Below are 20375 nucleotides of genomic sequence, written 5' to 3'. Positions count from 1 at the left end.
AAGGTTATCATTCAGAATGGAAGGAGAGATACAGTTTCCCAGAAGAGCAAAAGTTAAAGGAGTTTATCACCAAGAAACCAGTTTTACAAGAAATGCTAAAGGGACTTGTTTAAGAGGGAAAGAGAAGACCAAAAATAGGAACAAGAAAATTATCCAAAAAAAGGCAATAAAATCACTGATAAAGGCAAAAATACAGTAAACATAACAGATCAATCACCTATGATTACATAAAGGTCAAAAGGCAAAAGTACTAAAATTACCTTTTTCCATGATAAGAGGGTAACAGACACACACACACAAAAACAGAGGTTAGATACAATATCAAAAACATAAAATGTGGGAGGAGGAGAGTAAAAAAAAATAGAGCTTTTAGAAAGAAGTCAAACTAAAGAGACCATCAACTTAATATAGATTTCCATGTATATAGGTTATTATATATGAACCTCATAGTAATCACAAACCAGAAACCTATAATAAATACACAAAAAATTAAGAGAAAGGAACCCAAACATAATACTAAAGAAAGCCATCAAACCACAAGGCAAGAGAGCAAAAGAAGAAAGGAACAGAGAAGAACTAGTAAAACACCCAGAAAAAAGGTAACAAAATGGCAATAAGTACATACTTATCAATAGCTACTTTAAATGTCACTGGGCTAAATGCTCCAATCAAAAGGCATAGGGTGGCAGTTTGGATAAAAAAAAAACACCCATATACATGCTGCATACAAGGGACACACTTCAGACCTAAAGACACTCACAAATTGAAAGTGAAGGGATGGAAAAGATACTCCGTGCAAGTGGCAATGAAAAGAAAGCTGGGGTAGCAACACTTATATCAACAAAATAGACTTTAAAACAAAAACTGTAACAACAGACAAAGAAGGGTACTACATAATGATAAAGGGAGCAATCCATCTTGTAAATATAACACTTGTAAATAACACTTGTAAATATATAGCACTTGTAAATATCTATGCACCCAACACAGGAGCACCTAAATATATAAAGCAATTATTAACAGACATAAAAGAAGAAATAGACAGTAATACAATAATAGTAGGGGACTTTAACACCCCACTTACACGAATGGATGGATCATCCAAACAGAAGATCAATAAGGAAACATTCGCCTTAAATGACACATTAGACCAGATGGACTTAGTAGATGTATAGGGAACATTCCATTCCAAAACCGCAAAATACACGTTCTTTTCAAATGCACATGGAACATTCTCCAGGATTGATCACATATCAGGCCACAAAACAAGTCTCAATAAATTTAAGAAGATTGAAATAATACTAAGCATCTTTTCTGAACATAAAGCTATGAAACTAGAAATCAACTACAGGAAGAGAATCAGAAAAGCAACAAATATGTGGACATTAAACAAAACGCTACTAAAGAACGATTGGGTCAATGAGGAAATCAAAGGAGAAATAAAAAAAAAATACCTGGAGACAAATGAAAATGAAAATACGACATGCCAAAATTTATGGGATAAGGGGAAGGCAGTTCTAGGAGGTAAGTGTATAGCAATACAAGCCTACCTCGACAAACAAGAAAAATCTCAAATAAACAATCTAACAGTGCACCTAAAGGAGCTGGAAAAAGAAGAACAAAGCCCAAAATCAGTAGAAGGAAGAAAATAATAAAAATCAGAGCAGAAATAAATGAAATACAGAATTAAAAAACAATAGAAAAAATCAATGAAACCAAGAGCTGGTTCTCTGAAAAGATAAACAAAATCGACAAATCTCTAGCTAGACTCACCAAGAAAAAAAGAGAAAAAATGAGAAATGAAAGAGGAGAAACTACAACAGACACCTTAGAAATACAGAAGATTATAAGAGAATACTATGAAAAGCTATATGCCGACAAATTGGATAATCTAGAAGAAATGGATAAATTCTTAGACTCATACAACCTTCCAAAACTGAATCAAGAAGGAATAGAGAATTTGAATAGACCAATCACCAGTAAGGAGATGGAAACAACAATCAAAATCTCACCAAAAATAACAGTCCAGGACCAGACAGTTCCCCTGGTGAATTCTACAAAACATTCAAAGAAGACTTAACACCTATCCTTCTCAAACTCTTCCAAGAAACCAAAGAGGAGTGGAAGCTTCCTAACTCATTCTACGAAGCCAACATTACTCTGATACCAAAACCAGACAAGGATAACACAAAACAAGAAAATTACAGGCCAATATCACTGATGAACATCAATGCAAAAATCCTCAACAAAATACTAGCAAATCGAATACAACAATGCATTGATTGAGTGGGATTTATTCCAGAGATGCAGGATGGTTCAACATCTGCAAATCAATCAGTGTGATACACCACATTAACAAAATGAAGGATAAAAATCACAAGATCATCTTGACAGATGCAGAGGAAGCATTTGACAAGATGCAGTATCCATTTATGATAAAAACTGAATAAAATGGGTATGTAAGAAAAGTATCTCAACATAATAAAGGCCATCTATGACAAACCCACAGCTAGTATCATTCTTATTGGAGAAAAACAGAAAACTATCCCTCTAAGAGCAGGACCCAGACAAGGATGCTCATTCTCACCACTCTTATGTAACATAGTATTGGAGGTCCTAGCCAGAGCAATCAGGCAGGAAAAAGAAATAAAAGGGATCCAAATTGGAATGGAAGAAGTGAAACTGTCACTATATGCAGATGACATGATTCTATATGTAGAACACAGTAAATAATCCACTAAAAAACTTTTAGAAATAATAAATGAATACAGTAAGGTTAGTGGATACAAAGTCAACATACAAAATCCATGCATTTCTGTACACTAACAATGAAGTAGTAGAAAGAGAAATTAAGAATACAATCCAATTTACAACTGCAACAAAAGAATAAAATACCTAGGAGTAAACTAACCAAAGAGGTGAAAGATCTGTACACTGAAATCTATAAAACATTGTTGAAAGAAATTGAAGAAGACACAAAGAAATGGAAAGATATTCCATGCTCTTGGATTGGAAAAATTAACATAGTTAAAATGTCATACTTCCTGAAGCAATCTACAGATTCAATGCAATCCCTATCAAAGTTCCAACAACATTTTTCACAGAAATAGAACAAAGAATCCTAAAATTTGTATGGAACAACAAAAGACCTCGAATAGCCAACAGAACCCGGAGAAAAAAGAACAAAGCTGGAGGTATCACACTCCTTGATTTCAAAATATGCTACAAAGCTATAACAACCAAAACAGCCTGGTACTGGCACAAAAACAGTCACACAGATCAATAGGATAGAATTCAGAGCCCAGAAGTAAAACCACACATCTATGGACAGCTAATTTTCGACAAGGGAGCCAAGAACATACAATGGAGAAAGGAAAGTCTCTTCAATAAGTGGCGTTGGGAAAACTGGACAGCCACATGCAAAGAATGAAAGTAAAACGTTATCTTACACCTTACACAAAAATCAACTCAAAATCATCAGGTCTTGCATGTAAGATCTGAAACCATTAAATTTCTAGAAGAAAACACAGGCTGTATGCTCTTTGACATTGGTCTTAGTAGCATATTTTCAAGTACCACGTCTGACTGGGCAAGGGAAACAACAGAAAAAATTAAAAAATGGGACTACATCAAACTAAAAAGCTTCTGCACAGCAAAGAAAACCATCAATGAAACGAAAAGACAACCTGACAATTGGGAGCAGATATTTGCAAACCATATATCTGATAAGGGGTTAATATCTAAAATATACAACGAACTCATAAATCTCAAGAACAGAAAAACTAACAACTCAATTAAAAAATGGGCAAAAGATCTGAACAGGCATTTCTCCAAAGAAGATATACAGATGGCCAACAGGCACATGAAAGGATGTTCAACATCATTAACTACCAGGGAAATGCAAATCAAAACTGCAATGAGATATCACCTCACTCCCGTCACAATGGCTATAATTAACAAGACAGGAAACAGCAAGTGTTGGAGAGGATGTGGAGAGCAGGGAACTTCTCCTGCGCTGCTGGGGGGAGTGCAAACTGGTGCAGCCACTATGGAAAACAGTATGGAGATTCCTCAAAAATTTAAGAATAGATCTACCATATGATCCAGCTATTCCACTGCTGGGTGTTTATCCAAAGAACATGAAAACACGAACGTGTAAAGACACATGCACCCCTGTGTTCACTGCAATTATTCACAATCATTGCAACATTATTCACAATAGCCAAGACTTGGAAGCAACCTAGGTACCCATCAAGGGACGAATGAATAAAGATGATGTGGTATATATACACAATAGAATAGTACTCAGCCATAAGAAACGATGAAATCCAGCCATTTGTGACAACATGGATGGACCTGAGGGTATTATGCCAAGCGAAATAAGTCAGAGGTAGAAAGTCAAATACTGTTATGATCTCACTCATTAAGTAGATGATAAAAACAACAACAAACAATCACATAGAGACAGAGATTGGATTGATGTTTTACCAGAGGAGGACAGGGGGAGATTAGGCACATATGTGTGGTGATGGATGGTAATTAGTCTTTCGGTGGTGAACATGATGTAAGCTACACAGGAATTGAAATATAATGATATACACCTGAAATTTATATAACATAAACTAATGTTACTGCAATAAATAAATAAATAATATAATTTTAAAAAGAGTAATAAAACAAAACAAAATAAGAAAAAAAAGGATAACAGTGCTATACAGAATCACAAATCAACAGGCTACAAGAGATTGGAGCTCATCCTGCAGGACACTTCAGCTCTCCAGATCTGACGGGAAGCAGAACTGGAGATCCCTTCTCTGACTACCCTAGTGTGGTTGTCTGCATTACTCATCTGCATGCAGCAAACACTGCAAATATTTTGCCTTCTCCCCTAGATATAAGCTCCTTGAGAACAAGAGCTATGAGACAATGCATATAAAGCTCTTAGCCTGGTGATTGGCACCCCTTTGATGGTGGCTATGATCAATTCGATTATTCTTTTGAACTCCTGGCAAGAGCTCACAGGGACTATCGTTCACATCCAGTACAAAAAATTCATCCATGCAACCTATGATCAAGAGGTTCATGGCACTCTGACAGTGCACCACAAAGCAATTTCCATTTCTTTTTCTTTTTCTTTTTTTTGATGGGCCGGACACAGAAGAGGAGATTATTCATAAAAACCAGCTGAGTGGATGACTCTCCCAGAAGGTGGACTCTCTCCCAGTTGGAAAACGTGTCCTACTCATTCCCAAAGTCGCAGAGCTCACAGGCAAGAGCCCCCAGCTCGCCATCCCTTGAAATCTCTAAGGCAAGAAAGGTTGGGGAACCTTGGTCAGCACTGCTGGGAGACCATAAACATATCTGACCTCCTTCGAGACTAACCCAGCAGGTGGTCTGGCTGGCCACCCCTTCCTGCCGGCCAGCCCGCCCTCTTCCACCGCCCCAACCCCTCCCCCCCCACCACCCCCGCAGCGCAGTTCCCTCTAAGATGCCTGCTCTCTGTTGAGTGCTGAGCCGCTGAGCCGCTTGCTCTCCATGTGACTTCAGTTTCCGTCCGTTCCTTCCGCAAGTGCTAAAATAATCTGATGCTCCAGAGACAGGAGGCAGCCCAGCCCCGCGTTCGGCTGCTCTCGAGGAGGCCGGAGCCCCGGGAGAGGATGCGCCCCGCGGAGCCGCCTGGGCCTGCAGGAGCCGTGAGTATTTCCTGCGTGGCCGCCTCCCCGCGGGGCAGCCGCGGCCCTCCTGGAGGTGGGCGAGCTCTGAGGGGTTGGGTGGTAGGAGGTCAGCGTGTGTGGCCCACAGCTTGGGGCTGACGGGGAAGTTGTGGCTGCTGCATTCAAGCTCCGCTGCTTTCGTGCTCGGTGCAGGGGTACAGCTCTGGGTGGGGGTGGAAAGTCCTCTCTCTAGGAGCACTTAGCGCTGAGAAAGGTGGCCTGATGTAGTGGAGACAGCTTGGGCTACAGAGTCGAACCTGGGTTTAATTCCCGGCTCCATGGGGAGAATTTCTGAACCTCAGTTTCTTCATCTGCAAAATGGGAACGATCCTGCTCCCTCCCTGGGTGCCCTGGATGTAACGAGGTTACTCTGTGAACGCTCAGCACGCTGAGCGCTTGGGTTTTTTTTTCTTGCTCTGCAACATGAATTGAGAGTCACCATGTCATAGGAAGACAGTGAGACTGATTAACAGCAACACATCGTTGTGGATGCCTTCCACGTGCAGGCGTGTTCACAGGGGCTGGAGACAGAGCTGTGAAGAACGCAGGCGAAGTCCCTTCCCCACAGACCGTTTGTCCTTGGGAGAGTCCCTAGGGGTCTCTTACTTGGACCCACAGTCAGTAAGTACCAGAGGGAGACTAGATCCCCAGCCTCTGTGACCCCTTGTTCAGTGCTTTTCTGTGGCCCTTGCAGCCTCTCCATGTGGGCCAGATTCTAGAGGGTTCAGTGTATATCCCCATGCACTCAGGAGTTAGGCAGATGTAAGGAGCCACTGACCGGCCTCCATGCCGCCCTCAGAACAGGCTGCCAGCTCACTTTTCTCCTGAGAGAAGGTGAACACGTGCCCAGCGGTGGCTGGGACTCTAGAAGGCTGAGGCAGGGTCCTAAGAATGGAGCCCCTGGGTAGGGCTGGTGCCTGGCTGTGCGCTTCCCGGGGGAGTGACGGGACTCCCCTGGAGGTTTCTGCCACGATGGGTGCAACTTACTGGGAGTCTGGACGGTCGAAAGACTCCCGAGTCTATAGAGCTGGCCTTCCAAGAGCTCCCGTGCGCCTTCACCTACTGGCTGTGCTGCTCTCTGTTTCTGTGGATGTGGATGGTTGGCTGGGTTTCATAGCCCTGAGGCTTATTTACTTTCCTCATACACTCCGGAGGTTTGTACATGTATGTCTCAGGGTTCCTAGAGCGGATTATAGAATGATGGGCCTAGAAAAAACCCTCGACTCCTGCCTCTAGGTTAAACGAAAACAAAAACCTGTTTCACAAAGAGAGTGCTTTCATCTAACGGGTGCCCGTTAGATGGGAACTTCGTGAAAACCCATATAAACCTGATCCCACATTGTCCTTAAGCCCGTCATTGAGAACAGGAGCCTCCCAGACAGGAGAGCAGGCTCCTGGTGTCTTTGTCTTGGGGCCTGTGTCGGGAATGCGTGGACCTGTCTCTGGGCTTGTTGAGTTTTTTGGAAGAGTGATGCTGGCACTGATTATAACCTGCATCCCGGCCACAGTGAGCATTCCCATCACAGAGGGGAAACTGGACTCTCGGATGGACAACTTCTTGTGCCTCACATCTTGCTCAGATCACGTTGTGACCACATAAGTGAGGGGAGGGTGGGCTTTCAACCATGACTGAAAAACATCATCTTTCTCAGGACGTGCTTGTATGCTCAATGATGCTCACTCATGTGTCTGCACATCGGTGACAAATATTTTTGCCTTTGGCAGAATTTCTTTATTATACTCATCACCCTCCCTCCCCCGCAAACCATTATTCTCAACTTCATCTTCAAACAAATGTCATGTGTTCAATGTGTGGGGGTTTCTGGGCTAGCTTTAGGTGGTGATCTCTGAAAGCTCAGAGAGGTGAGGAAAGGGAAAAAAGGACATTGATGCTTGGATCTTATTAAGCCTCACAAGCAAGAGTAAACCCAAGTTCAGGGTCTTTTAGTTGCAAATGACGAAAACTCAACTGAGTTTGACTTCAGCAAAAAAAGAAAATTTATTGTTTCAAATAACCAAAAAGTCTATGGGAAATAGCTTCAGGCATGGCTGGATCCAGGTGTTCAAACATTGCCGGGAATCTATCTATCTTCGTTCCTCAGCTTTACTTTCTTCTGCATAGTCTTCATTATCAGGCAGGTCCTCAAGTTGGTGGCAAAGATGGCTGCCTGCAGCTCCAAGCTTAATTTCCACCAGCTTGGCATCTGAAGCAGGAAAAGAAGACCTCCTTCCCAATAGTTCTAACAACCACCCTTGGATTGATGCTCATGAACTTGGCGCCTCTGATGTACCTATTATAAACCAGTTACTATGGGCCCAGTCTTGTTCAGAGGCCCCAACTGGAGCCAGGAGTTGAGATCAGACCCAAAAGAACATGGACTTCTTCAGAAAGGAAGGGGTTTGGTTGCACTACAATGTACATATCCTTCATACTATTGAACGATACACTTAAAAATGGTTAGGGTGATAATTTTTTTTAGTGTATTTTACCACAAATAAAAGTTTTAAAAGTAAAAGAAAGGAAAGGAAGGAAGGGGTGGTTTCCTCAAAGAGGAATTGAGGAGTTGTTACAGAGGAGAAATGCGAGTGGGCAAAAGCAACTGATTTCCAGAGCGAATGGAGTCGGGTGCTGAGGCCACACCACGTGTGTCTTCTCACTTCAGTGCCTGAGTGACTTCACACTGAACAAAGGGAATCAGGAGGAAGTAGAACCCTGTCATGGTTCTCACCAGGGAGGTGGGCATGAGGAGCAGGGCTGGTCCCAGTGATGGGCTAAATGCGGCCACAAAGCCCTCTGAGGACACAGGGACTCCCACCTCCAGCCCCAACCGACAAGGTCTCCTTGATCCGATGCTGTGCCCTGTGCCCCAAGCAGCTTTCTGCTGCCAACTCCAAGAAAGACAGGAGTCAGAAGGGGGTTTCTCCCCTGGAGACAGCACTTGGGGCTCTGCCTTTCCAGCCTGGCTCTTCTCAAGCAGGACCTAAGCGTCTGAGGCAGCCCAGCACCCCAGTGTAGGGGCCCACGTCATTTCTCCAGTAACCTCATGCCACTCCATTTGAGTTGTCGGGCTGGACACTGGCTCCTCCTGATTCTCCCTGATGTCGCCCCTCTTCTGGTCCAGCCCTGATCCTGCAGGTCTCTCCTGCCTTTTCAGTGTTGTCTCCTGGTGGTCCCACCAGACGCCTAGGCTGAGCTCTCTCCCTCTGCCTGCAGGGCCAGTGGCTAGCAGGTCTTTCCTGGCCTGGCCCTGGGCCCCATTCTTCAGCTTCAGACGTGTTAATGGTCATCCTCTCGCTGCCCAGCCTGGCACCCTGAGACCTCCTCATGGGACTCCCCTGATGGCCTTTCTCTTTTCCTAGGCTCTTGCATCCCCAGGTCCCTAACCTGAAGCTTCCACTTTAGCTAATAATACTGACTTCTTATTTCCTTCTAAATTGCCAGTTTTTCCTGGGCTTTCTAACTTCTTTTGCAGAACCTCTGAAGGCCCTCCTCTTTGTCATAGATACACTCCATGGCATCGACAGGTTGCCTCATCCCCACGAAAGACCATGACCCCGTGAACACTCAGGGGTGCTATTCAGATTATCAAACACCACCTGGTACAGGCAGGCACTGGCCAATCAGAATGGACCTTGTCTTTAGAAGCTGGGTCAGGTGTTACCTCCTTGGTTGCTGGATCGTGGCTGGGGCCCTGGGAGTTCTGAGAGGGGCCAGGCAGCTGGAGTGAAGGTTCAAGGGGTAGCTGTTTACGAACAAGTACCTACCGGTGCAACCCAGCTGAACAGTCACTCATCATCTACTCCCCAGACAGGTGCATTGCCAGCACCTCTACCTGGGCCAGAACTCAGCCCAGGTTTTGGCTTCGCTGTCTGCAAGCTATGTGACTTGAGCAGTTCCCTTTGGCCTTTTCAAGTCTTGGATTCCTTTTCTGTAAAGTGGAGATAATAAGCAGAGCCTGGAACATAGGTATTTGCACACTAACGTTCATAGCAGCATTATTCACAATGGCCAAAGGGTGGAAACGACCTAAATGTCGACTGAGGGATGAATGGATAAACAAAATGTGGTATATGCGTACAGTGGAATATTATTCAGCCATAAAAAAGGAATGGAATTCTGATACATGCTATAACATGGCAGGACCTTGAAAACATGCTAAGTGAAATAAATCAGACAAAAAAGGGCAGATATTACATGATTCCAGTTATATGTTTCCACTTATGTGGGGTACCTAGAATAGATAAATATATAGTGAAGAAAGAATAGTGGTTGCCAGGGGCCAAGGGCCAGAGGAATGGGGCATTACTGTTCAATGGGCACAGAGTTTGAATTTGGGAGGGTGGAAAAGCACTGGAGATGGGTAATGGTGAGGTTGTATAACAATGTGAATGTGCTTCATGCTCCTCAAAAGGAGTTAAAATGGTAAATTATATGGATATTTTACCACAAGAAAAGATGGAGATGATAATGCCTACTCTGTAGAACTGTTGCAAGTATTCAGTGAGATCAAATGTCCATCAGAAGCCTTTGTAAACTCAAGTGCTACTATTATTGTAGAATTCCCTAGAAATTATTATTTTGGGGGAAGGAGGGGATTTTTAAAAAAAAAATCCCATTCCTCTGTGAACACAATAAGTTTTAGAGAAAAAAAAAATCAGCCCTAGAACAGGTAGCCACCTTGCAAGTACAATTCAAGAAATTTTGAAAAGGATGAAATTATCTCCCCATCAGCTTGAAACTATACCATGAAAACTTTATTATTTTTCGTCATTACCTGTATAAATTCCCATTGAAGAGCAGTGCAGGAAAGAGGATATCAGTCATTCACACTTTAGTGTAAGCTGCTTTCCTCCTAATTCTGGCTTAGAACACTAAGGCAGTGATTATCTAGTCTTTTTTTTTTTAATAAGACAGACTTTTATCCCCCAAATAGAATAGCTGACTTTGCATTCTCAATCAAGTTGAGATTAAATTAATTAATCTCAGAAGATTGAAAAAGTAGGAACTTTTTTTTCAAGTTAAATCACTGGATATGCTTTCAGTAGTATTTAGGGGGAAGTGTACTGATGACTGCAATCTATTTTGAAATGCATGAAAAATAACTTGGATTGAAGGATAGCTAGATGGATTGATGTGTGATAAAAACAAGTGTAATAAAAAGTTAATAGTTATAGTAGAATCTAGGTGGTGGGTATACCAATGATCACTGTCAAATTCTTCAACTTTGCTGTATGTTAAAAATTTTTCATAATAAAATAGTGGGGAAAAGTTAAATTACTAAGAGTACCTAGTAGCTCCTCACATTCATTTTCATAAACATAAAAACCAAATAATAAAAAACAAAAAACTTCCATAGGAGCTATAACTATGTCTAATATGCTACCATATTATATGGATTATTGCTCAAATAAACCATTAGGATGTGATGAGAAGGTGACACGTGCACTGGGCCTTGAAGGATGAATAGGAGTTCAGTAGGAAAAGATCAGAGAAAGGGCCTTTCCCACAGAGGAAACAGTGTGTGAAAATTTATCATTTAGTGATGGATAGCAAGTATTCCAGGGTGGCTGGGGTTGTGGTATTGAGGTTGAGTTTTGTTGGACCCACAAGACTAGGTTTAAATTGCAGCTCACACATCCTCTAGCTATATGGCCTAATATAATTAGCTCCGTGAGCCTCACTGTACCGTGTGTAAAATGGTGATGATTTTGTGAGGATTATTATATGGAAAGCACCTGGCACAGGACTTATCCTAAGGTCAACACTCAATAAACATTAACTGTTACAGTTAAGCACCTGGAATGCAATCTGGGCGCTTAAATGCTATCCCACTGAGCTGGTCAGTTCTCAGGAATCCATATTGTTTCATTCCTCAGTTTTGCTCTTTCTCAAGGAAACCAAGGTGGAATGGGGGTGGCGTATTTCCACTCTGGTCAGTAAGCCTCAGTTATCACCTGTAACCCCTGCCCATCGTCTCCCAGACTCTGGGTGGCCTCGCCTCTGAACATCCCCAGGTCCACACTTTGCGGCTCCCACAGATGGGAGAAGGGACTGCCACGGCACTATTTCGTTTGTTTCAGCACCAACTCCCTGTTTGCACAGAGGAACTCTGCCTTCCCCGTAATTCCAACACTACCTTGTCTTACCCCAGAAAGTGTCCGCCCCGCTGTGGGAGCTCCCGCGGGCCTTGGAGGAACTGGTTGGGGTCACCCTCCTTCCCACACTTGAAATGAAATCCACAGCATTTCCTTTTGTGGACAAAGCTTTTGCACACACATTCTCTCATTTGGTCTTGACACAACCCTGTGAGGGGGGCGGGGCTGTTGTCACCCATGACCACCATGGGAGTGAAGTGACCTGACAGAATAACCTGCGACACTGAAAGGAAATGACAAGTTGAAGCTAAAGCATTATTGATTGGGTGCCTATCCACCGAGATTGTGTGGGTCTCTTGTATACAAAGGTGACACCATGGAACTACCACCAGCCATGTGAGAGCAAGGTGTTACCTCCCCAGTGGGAGCAGATTTGCATTACTTAAGACCTGTGGCCAGATGCAGCCTGTGGCCGTGGAACTGGACAGAGCGAACTGACCTCTGTTGGTTCTAAAGGGCTGACCCTGACCACACAGGGAAGCAGTGACTCATTTGTAGCCCCGAGGAAACGAAGTTGAGCAGGACAGGGGCTGTAAGTGGAGCTCCACACACCGTCTGCCTGGAGTCTCCGTAGGAAGAACCCAAGGGGAGAAGACCTGCTTTGGTCCTCCAGCTGCCCTCCAGCCAGAGGCAGAGCCTCCACCCTTCCCAGACAAGACTCTTCTACAAGCCAGGGAGCCCTGGCCGACCAGGTGTGCTAGCCCAGGGTGAGAACAAGAGATCTGGGTGTTAAACCAGTGCTTGGAAACCATTGTGCTGTGTTCCCTGTGGCACCTTGTCCGTATCAGTCATCTCTCTGGCCTGAGTGTTCTCACCTCCAAAATCGTGGGGGACAGTCCCTACAGAAACACTACAGTTCTTCTCAAGAGGATGGTCAGTCACTAAATTTGAATGAAAATGCATTTGCCAGAAGAGGCATGTGCAACAGAACTGTCCTCTCTCACGCAGATTCTCAGGACCACACATGCAAGGAGCATCCCGACAAATTCAAAGGACATAACTCCTCACTAACTTGTCCAGGCTTAGTGGGGGATCCAGGCAAATGTAAAGGGGCCCAAATAGTACAACCAGCCGCTTACAAAGCAGTTTGCTCCCACCCTGGGTGTGTTTAAGCACAAGCAGGTTGAACAATCTGCTGGGAACAAGGATGCTGTAATGATGACAAAGACTATTTTTTTAACTTGCTTTAAAACTTGTCATAATCTGGTAACAACCTTGCAACACAGGCGTTTTGATTGCCTTTTTACTGGGGAGGAAATTGAGGCCAGGAAGTTGGGTGATGTACCCAAGTTCAGAGCCAGACTTTGAAGCCATTCCAGCTGGCCCCTTAGCCTGGCTCCTCCTTCATCCTTAAGCGCCTGTCCAGGGGCTGGGCTAAGAACGTGCAACCCCAAATAGAAACTCCTGAACTCTGAAAAAGAAAAGTAATGCCTATAATAAAACATATCTGAGTTATTAGTCCTGATATTTTTCTCCATTTACTTCAAACATGATCGTTTTAAGCACATTCGCGATAATTTCAGTTCTAAGTACCCATAAGGAATTCTCTATTTTAGTGATATTTATTAGGCTCTGGTTATGACATATATTTTAAGTAATAATAGATTGGTTCTACTCTTTTAAAACTTGTCTTAATACAGTAATTGAAGTTGATCCTTGGGAAAACATAAAATACAAAGATGCAAAAATACAGATATGGAAAAAGTAAATATCAGGTGTAATTCCCCCCACTGTTAAGAGGCTAGTGTGTATCCTTTCAAGTATTTTCTGTGCACGTCCAGTTGCCTGCATATTCTTTGGACAAACTTGAGATTGCACTATATATTCTATTTTGTACTCTCCTTTTTTTCTTAATAATATTTTATTATGAACATCTTTCCATGTCAATAAATATATTGCTGCCAAAGCATTTTTAACTGCGGCACATTATTCCTATGATATCGTTGTATCATAATGTATTGAACCAATCTTCCCATTGTTGCACTTTTAGGTGGCTTCCACTTTTTTGTTATTATTGCTAATGTTGCAGGGAATATTTCTGTAAAAATATTTTTACATACATTTTAATTCTTTAGGATTAATCCCTAGAAGTGGAATTACTGAATAAAAATAATCTACATTTTCAAGGTCTTTGATAGATTGTTCTAAATTGTCTTTCAGAAAAAGTGGGCCAATGTGCTCTCCTACCTTTAGGGTGTAAGAGAGTTCCGGGGTGCGAGGGAGATTCAAAAGCCATTGTGTTGCCTATATTTTAACAAATTCATTATTAAGAGAGAAAGACAGAGAAGCAAATCATGAGATCTGAATTCACACATTGCCTTTCTGAGCGCTCTGTTGCCCCAACCCTCAATTTGCAAGTTCTTGTTTAATGCATCCACCATCTAAATATCGATTCTTTGTAAAATTTAGGGTCGTGTTAATTCAACCAAAGAATACAACTGGTTCTTTGCTTTTATAACTATTCTTCCCTTTCTTTCACATGAAATTCCAAAACCAAAATTAAAAAATCTTTGGATTTGAAAGTACACATTTTGGACATTTCTCCAAAGAAGGTATAGAAATACGTCAACGAACTGATGAAAAATGCTCAACATTATTAGTTATAAGGGAAGTGCAAATCAAAACCACAAAGAGAGAGCATTTCACAGCCACCAGAATGGCTATAATAGAAACGGCAGAAAATAAGCGTTGGTAAAGATGAGGAGAAAGTGGAACAGTTATACCCTGCTGGAGGGAATATAAAATGGTGCAGAAACTTTGGAAAACAGTCTGGCAGTTCCTCAAAGTTAAACACAGAGTTACCGAATGACTCAGCAATTTCCCTCCCAGGGTATATACTCAAGAGAGCTGAAAACATATGTCCATACAAAAACTTGTACATGAATATTCATAGAAGTATTATTCATAATAACCAAAGGGTGGGAAAACCCAAATGTCCATCAACTAATGAATGCATAAACAAATGTGGTCTATCCATACAGTAGAATATTATTCAGCCGTAAAAAGGAATGAAATACTGACACATGCTACAACACAGATGAACTTCGAAAACATTGTGCTAAGTGAAAGAAGCCAGACACAAAAAGCCACATGTTGTCTGATTCAATATAAATAAAATGTCCAGAATAGGCAAGTCCATAGGAATAAAAATTAGATTAGTGGTTGCCAAGATGAAGGAAGTGACTGATGGTATAGGGTTTCATTTTGGGGCGATGCAAAGGTTCCGGAATTAGATAGTAGTGATGGTTGCACAACTTTGTGAATATACTAAAAACCATTGAACTGTACACTGTAAAAAGGTGAATTTCATGGTATGTGAATTATATCTCAATTTTAAAAATACACATTTTGGCTTGCCTGTAGGGAAAGTGGGCACAGAGTATCTTTAAAATTTTGTAGACGTCTTTCTTAGATGTCTAGGTAATCAAAGTGATCTTAAATTCACTATTCAAAAGTTGGACAGTTTTCACCTTGAATTTAAAGTTTAAGCCAAAGTGTCATTCTGGCTTTTTTCCTTCGCTCTCTCCCTCCCTCTCTCTCTCTCTCTCCCTATCCTCTCTCTTTTTTTCAGGCTATATTTTAAGCATTAAATACATATTACTCAACTATTTGCTTGGTGTAAGTCCAATTTCTCCAAGCAGAAATCATGCAAATCAAATTAGTTTTATGTGCAGATTCTCATAAAATAGAGATGATGTCTACAATCATCTAACAAAATGATTTGTCAGTACCCAAAAGAAATCAATTTTCCTGTTTCGTGAATCTAATTGTTTTAGAATGCACTTTTTAAAAACAGTTTGTGCCTCTACTTGCTAGTTTTTTGTAACTTTTTATTTTGAAATCATTTGGAACTTACAGAAAAGTTGCAAGAACAATACAAAGAGTTCCCATAAATTCTTCACCCAGATTCACCAATTGTTAACATTTTGTCATATTTGCTTTCTCTCTTTGTTTATATATATATATATGAAATTTCTTTAAATATACATATACACATAATTTTTTCTGAATGATTTGAGGGTAATGTTGCAGACATCATGCCCCTTTATCTCTAAATAATTAGTGCATATTTTCTAAGAACAAGGATAGTCTCTTACAATGACCAAAATCTGGAATTTTAACATTGATATAATACCGTTATTTCATCCATTGTCTGTATTCAGTCTTGCCTGGTGCCCCAGTAAGGGCCCCACAGTAGTGTGATCATTTGGTTAAGGAGGTGTCTGCCAGTTTCTCCACTATAAAGCTGCTAATTTCGTCTTCGTAAAATTAATAAGTAACTTGTAGGGAGATTCTTTAAGACTATGTTAATATCTTGTTTCCCAACAAATTTTCACTCTTTAGCTTTACCATCCCCTGATGATTCTTGCCTGTAGGATGCACTTTGAAAAATACATTCCTGGATTCAGATTTCAGCTACTTTCTCTAATTTTCAGGTAGCATCATAAAGCTTGCTTGTGCTTTTTTGAAATATCATGTCAAATTTCATCATTTGCGTTTAAGCTTATTAAAGAACGCAAGTCCTGTTTTAGTTAGGTCCCTTTTGTTGGCAAAATGCGACACGTGGGCCAGCTACTGGGGCTGGTGGTGGGGGATACCATCATGAGAAAACGAGGAGCTTGGAAATGGACCCGGTGCTGTAAACGGCCATCAGGGACCCCGAGAAACAGCCTTAGAGCCCCTTCTCTCCACCCTCTCTCCCAGCCTGCGTGGTCCGCCCTCTTATTCTTTCTGTTCCATCTTCTCTGATCTCTGCCCTCTGTTGACTGTTCATTCTTTTCTGTTCACATGCCTTGTCGTCTACCTCATAGTGTCTGCTTCCTCATGGTAGGATCCCTCAAAAACTCAGCTTGACCTTCTCTCTCTGTGTCTCTTGACTCCACTTTCCACTGCTAATTACCTAAGTCTCTCCCTTGTCTCTCTGCACGGGGATCACTCACAGGGTGTTGGCCGCATGTAAGGATTGACCTCCTCTGGTCAGGTGCTTCCCCAAGATTCTGTCAGTTTGGTGGAGGTGGAGGTGGTGGTGAGGTCATGTGCTGCTCCTGAGGGCTGCCCCTCCAGAGGGACACTAGGTGTGATGGACAGAGCAGTTGATCTTGACAGTGGAAGTTACATTAGTACATCAACCATATTACTTGAACCACAATCAGGACATGTGATCTAACACTTCTGTGCTCCTTCCAGGTGTGAGAAGCTGTCTGAAAGCTCTAGTTTGAATGTCAAAATGTTAGAATTTTCAAGATATTTTTAAGGTTTATGTGTATATGTATTTTAAACTTAAATGTTTACTGAGCACCTTTCTGTGAAGAATATTTGAAAACTGTACATTCCTGGAAATTTGGGTTAAGAGGTTACCATAATTTCCCCTCTCCTTTTTTTTTTTTTTTTTGGTGAGGAAGATTGGCCCTGAACTAGCATCTCTTGCCAGTCTTCCTCTTTTTACTTGAGGAAGATTGTCGCTGAGCTAGCATCTGTGCCAATCTTCCTCTATTTTGCACGTGGGATGATGCCACAGCATGGCTTGACCAGTGGTGAATAGGTCTGCCCCCAGGATCCCAATGGAACACATGAACTTAACCTCTATGCCACCGGGCTGGCCCCTCCCCTCTCCTTTTAAGAACTCCAACATTTGTTTCATTTTCCCCATTTTTTTAATTTTGAAAAATTTCAAATTTACCGAAGAGTTAAAAGAAAGCACAATGCTAAATTTGCTGGTTTGTAATATTTTTGCTTTAATTTTGTCTCTCTCTCTCTCTATTGAGCTATTTGAAAGTAGGTTACATAAACTGTAGACATCATGAAATTTCACCCGTAACTACTTCTGCATGCATTTTCTAAGAATAAGGACACTTTGGTACATAACCACAGCATCATTATCATGCCTAAGAAAATTAGCAATAATCTGATAATGTATCTGTACATAATACTATCTGAAAACACATCATTCAGTATACATGTAAATTTTCCCAATTGCCTCAAATTTTTCTTTTAGAGTTTTTTTTTTAAATCTAAAATCTCCTCAAGGTACATGCACTGTGCTTGGTTATGATTTTCTTAGTCACTTATGATTAGACCTCTCCCTTCTCCCCTCTCTTGTCTTTCTTTGTTTTTCAAGACTGATTTTTCTGAAGAGTCCAAGCCAGTTGTCTTGTAGGACATCGTGCAGCCTGGATCTGTCAGACTGTCTCCTCATGACAGAGTTCAGGGCAAACATTGCTGGCAAGGGTCCTACCGAGATGGAGCTGTTCACCAGGCACCGCCCCTGGAGGCTCAGGGTGCAGGTGGACTCCCCATGGGAGATGCTAAGTTTCAACGTTTGGTGAAGGTTGAGGTCACTGTAATTTTTTGCCAAGAATCAAAGAGACCCAAGCTGCTTGCCTGAGGCTCTCAAATACTGGGTAGTAGGAATTGTTTGAAGTGGTCACACACTGGGTTTCTGTTCTTTGTTCTCTATTCTCTGTGGTCTGTGACCAGCTGCCCTTCCCTTTCTCCCAGGATCCCAGGTGGGAATTCGCTCTTTTATTTATTTATTTGTGTGAGGTAGATTGTCACTGAGCTGACATATGTGCCAGTCTTCCTCTATTTTATGTGGGGTGCCGCCACAGCGTGGCTTGACAAGCAGTGCTAGGTCCATGCCAAGGATCCAAACCCGTGAACCCAGGGCCACCCAAGCAGAGCGCATGAACTTGACCACTGCGCCACTGGGCCGGCCCCTTGCTCCTTTATTTTAAAGCACACACGCTTTCTGTGGAGCCCTCTAACGAGCACCTGTGCCTTTTGTGTTCATGGTGTCACATTCACACCCCACCCTTGTGCATCCTGTGCTTCTAGAGGTTCCTTCCCCCGAGACCAGTCTGTAAATATTTCTTTCTAACACCAAATACCTCGGAGGGTTATTCACTTTCTCCAAAGACCTCTTTCTTTAAAGCTTTTTCAGCTTATTTGATTGAGAAAATCCTTAATTACATGCTAATATATGTGTAACACTTGCTAATAGCGCCTTTAGCAAAGAGGTTGCGGTCCAGCTCTGGCGGCAGCTGCTGTAGTAGGAGCAGCTGGAGAAGGCGGGGAGGTCAGAGAGTCGGGGAGGGAGGAGCTGATATTCAGGGTGCCCTGAATACTAGAAATCCAGCACCCTCTCCTGAAAGCAATTCAAAAAACCCCAACGAAACAAAACCAAAACTCAGGTCAGAGTTACTCCTTGGTACTCCCAAACCTTGAGTACAAGGAGACCCTTTTGTGGGCAAAAATACCTGTGGCTGGGCCCTTACCTGATGGTTGTATTTTCCTGTCAGCTGATTAAGACATTACATTAACGACAGAAAGCTACTTGGAATTAATAACCCTTAAAAAAAGAAGCTATATTTTATTAATATCGGAAAATGTACATACGTTTGAGAAAAATAGTATATATGTGTGTGTTTGTCAGAGAACCTGATAAAAATAGGGATGCTGCTGCTCTCCTGAACTATGTTGATTCTTGTGATGAGAGGGACATGGAAATTCCAGGACTTCAAGATGCAGAGCCCACTGAAAAGGTTTCACGCACCCTTTCTTCCCTGTCCATTGCAAAAGCAGGCATCAGGCATATGTCCCCTGATTGGAGCCACTCTTAGCCTGCGTGTGGCTGTCATCTTCCATCCAAGCAATCCTGAGCCCAGAACCGATGTGCATTCTTCCTCCTAACTGTTAGTGTTCTCTTGTTTTGGAAAACAGACTCAATTCATGTTGTTTTTGTGAAATGAATCTGTTTTCACCACTTATTTATTATGACCGGATCTAGAGAGAGAAAAGCCAGACAAAAAGCCATATTGTCTTTCTGCCTAAAAAGGAACGCTCTTTATAGAGAAGGGATGGATATGGGGTTGAATCCCAGGTTTCCGTGATAACCAATTAGAATGCATAGTCTCAAGACTAATGGTTACATAGGGAATACCATTAAGCATTTGAGATCTTAATATTTCAAGGGCTTCTTAGAGAAGAACCGGCGAGGACGTTTGTGATGACCGGACGCAAACAGAATAGTTAGAAGATAAAGAAGAAATATAAATGCAATACTAAGAGGACTTCACTTTGACAGGACGTACGATTTATAATCCTATATCTCCAAGTCAGATACGTTACAGACACAGTACAGAATCTTGTCTCTTGATAGCACCTGGTTCAATAGTGTCTTGTCTTTCAAAGCTTTTCGCTAATTAGAGGCTTACAGTCTCTGGCTTTAACCATGATCATGATAACCATGACTGGATAAAAGATGTAGAGAGAATTTATAGAAATTGTTAACTGAACAAAAGAATATACAATGTATAGACTATTTAAAAGAGAATGGAACTTAGCATTTTCTGCCTCCACACTAGGAAGAAACTCTTCAACTTTGTTATCTAGTTTAAGCAGAGTCTGTTAATGCCACCTGCTTCTCATGTCAGGATCTCAGGTCTCATATAAAGTATTTTCCCAGTGGTCACCCAGACCAGTAGGAGACCTAGTACTTACTGAGAC

The 20375-nt window shown here is 41.9% G+C and overlaps 1 protein-coding gene across 4 annotated transcripts in view; it reads left to right on the top strand.

Annotated features, from left to right (window-relative positions):
• NRROS (negative regulator of reactive oxygen species) overlaps positions 1 to 20375 on the top strand; it is a 38126-nt gene that overhangs the window by 8622 nt on the left and 9129 nt on the right. The window contains exons 2-3 of one of the 4 annotated variants that reach the window (XM_070243520.1): positions 5159 to 5269; positions 5571 to 5693. The gene's annotated coding sequence lies outside the window, so the exon portion shown is untranslated. Of the gene's footprint in view, positions 1 to 5158; positions 5309 to 5462; positions 6336 to 20375 lie in introns of those variants that run through there. The other 3 variants (XM_070243521.1, XM_005601902.4, XM_001499459.6) reach the window with 3 other exon arrangements.

The sequence above is a fragment of the Equus caballus genome, chromosome 19 (assembly GCF_041296265.1).
Source record: "Equus caballus isolate H_3958 breed thoroughbred chromosome 19, TB-T2T, whole genome shotgun sequence".
NCBI classification, from domain to species: domain Eukaryota; kingdom Metazoa; phylum Chordata; class Mammalia; order Perissodactyla; family Equidae; genus Equus; species Equus caballus.
This window is presented reverse-complemented; position numbering and strand designations above follow the sequence as displayed.